The sequence below is a fragment of the Oryctolagus cuniculus genome, chromosome 18 (assembly GCF_964237555.1).
Source record: "Oryctolagus cuniculus chromosome 18, mOryCun1.1, whole genome shotgun sequence".
Taxonomy (NCBI): domain Eukaryota; kingdom Metazoa; phylum Chordata; class Mammalia; order Lagomorpha; family Leporidae; genus Oryctolagus; species Oryctolagus cuniculus.
The window spans coordinates 51,814,485-51,816,904 of record NC_091449.1 but is presented as its reverse complement, the minus strand read 5'-3'; the positions used below and the strand labels follow the sequence as shown (position 1 = coordinate 51,816,904).

Below are 2,420 nucleotides of genomic sequence, written 5' to 3'. Positions count from 1 at the left end.
AGGTATAGACATCTGAAGATGTGTATGTACACACATATATAATACATACATTAAGTTTTAATATATTTAAGAGAGAGAGAGAGAGAGAGAGAATCTATATACTGATTCACTCCTCAAATGCCCACAACAGCTGGAGCTGGGTCAGGCTGAATCTAGGAGTCTGGAACTCAATTCAGGTTTCCTACATGGGTGGCAGGGACCTAAGTGTTTGGGCCATCATCAGCTGCCTCCCAGGGTGCACATTAGTAGGAAGCTGGAATTGAAAGCAGAGCCAGAATTTGGACCACATTACTGTGACATGGGACGTGGGGTTCCAAGGAATGCACTCACTGCACTAAATGCCAGCCCCTGGATAGATTTTGAAGGTAATGATAGATTATTTGCTGAAGGATTAAATATGAATGTGAGAAACGGAAGGGGTCAAGGGAGACTTCAGTTTCTCGGCCTGAGTGATTGGAAGAATGGAGCTGACATTCTCAGAGACAGATTTATGGGAGGAATAGGTTGTACAGAAGGTCAGTGTTTCAGTTAATCTATTGCTGCAGAATAACTCACCTTGCTGCAGAATAACTCACCTCAAAACATAGTTGCTGGGCCGGCGCAGCGGCTCACTAGGCTAATCCTCCACCTGCGGCGCCAGCACACCAGGTTCTAGTCCTGGTCGGGGCGCAGGATTCTGTCCCGGTTGCCCGTCTTCCAGTCCAGCTCTCTGCTGTGGCCCGGGAGTGCAGTGGAGGATGGCCCAAGTCCTTGGGTCCTGCACCCCATGGGAGACCAGGAGAAGCACCTGGCTCCTGGCTTCGGATCAGTGCGGTGTGCCAGCCGCGGCGGCCATTGGAGGGTGAACCAACGGCAAAGGAAGACCTTTCTCTCTCTCTCTCTCTCTCTCTCTCTCTCTCTCTCACTGTCCACTCTGCCTGCACCGCGCTGATCCAATGGCAGGAGCCAGATACTTATCCTGGTCTCCCATGGGGGTGCAGGACCCAAGGACTTGGGCCATCCTCCACTGCACTCCCTGGCCACAGCAGAGAGCTGGCCTGGAAGAGGGGCAACCGGGACAGAATCCGGCGCCCGACCAGGACTAGAACCTGGTGTGCCGGCGCCGCAAGGCGGAAGATTAGCCTAGTGAGCCATGGCGCCAGCCTGTATGTGTTTATTACAGGTGCATTTTTTTTTTCCGGAATATATTCGATTCAAGGTTGGTTGAATCTACAGATACAGAACTCATAGATATGAAGTGTTGACTGTGTGAGTCTGGAATAGAGGAAAGAGGTCTAAGCTAGAGATTTAAATGGGAATAATTTAAATGGCAATAATTCTAAAATAAATCCATGTAACTGTATGAGATAACCAAGGGAGAGTGGTAGAGTGGATAATGAAATTACTTAAAGACTGTGCCCTGATGTGTTTCTTTTTTTTTTTTTTTTAAGATTTACTTATTTATTTGAAAGAGTTACACAGAGAGAGAGAGAGAGAGAGAGAAAAGAGAGAGAGAGAGAGAGAGAGGTCTTCCATCCGATGATTTACTCCCCAATTGGCCACAATGTCCGAAGCCAGGAGCCAGGAGCTTCTTCCAAGTCTCCCATGTGAGTGCAGGAGCCCAAAGACTTGAGCCATCTTCAACTGCTTTGCCAGGCCATAGCAGAGAGCTGGATTGGAAGTGGAGTAGCCAGGTCTCAAACTGGTGCCCATATGGGATACTGGCGCTTCAGGCCAGGGCATTAACCCGCTGTGCCCCAGTGCCGGCCCCCCTGCTGTGTTTCAACTTTGAGTTGCTGTGGTTAGTATATATATATATATTTTTTTAACTTTTATTTAATGAATATAAATTTCCAAAGTACGATTTATGGATTACAATGGCTTCCCCCCCATACCGTCCCTCCCACCCACAACCCTCCCCTTTCCCACTCCCTCTCCCCTTCCATTCACATCAAGATTCATTTTCGATTATCTTAATATACAGAAGATCAGCTTAGTATACATTAAGTAAGAAAAATATGGAACGCTTCACGAATTTGCGTGTCATCCTTGAGCAGGGGCCATGCTAATCTTCTCTGTATCGTTCCAATTTTAGTATATGTGCTGCCGAAGCGAGCACAGTATATAATTTTTTAAGAGCTTATGTCCTGAAGGCTTTGTCCCCATGGTGGCACCATTGGAAGAGGGTGGAAATCCAATCCAATTCTGGTATCTAAGGTGATTTAGAGGGAGGTCCTTGGGTCATTGGGGGCATGCAGTTCTTTCTTTTTTTTTTTTTTTTTTTGACAGGTAGAGTTATAAACAGAGAGAGAAAAAGACAGAGAGAAAGGTCTTCCTTCCATTAATTCACTCCCCAAATGGCCGCCACGCCCAGCGCTGCACTGATCTGAAGCCAGGAGCTGGGTGCTTCCTCCTGGTCCCCCATGCGGGTGCAGGGCCCA

At 47.6% G+C, this 2,420-nt stretch overlaps 1 non-coding gene across 1 annotated transcript; it reads right to left on the bottom strand.

Annotated features, from left to right (window-relative positions):
* Positions 1 to 1,991: 1,991 nt before the first annotated feature.
* Positions 1,992 to 2,098, bottom strand: LOC138846831 (U6 spliceosomal RNA). The gene has a single exon (XR_011384348.1). It is a non-coding gene; the product is annotated as a U6 spliceosomal RNA (small nuclear RNA).
* Between the last annotated feature and the right edge of the window lie 322 nt (positions 2,099 to 2,420).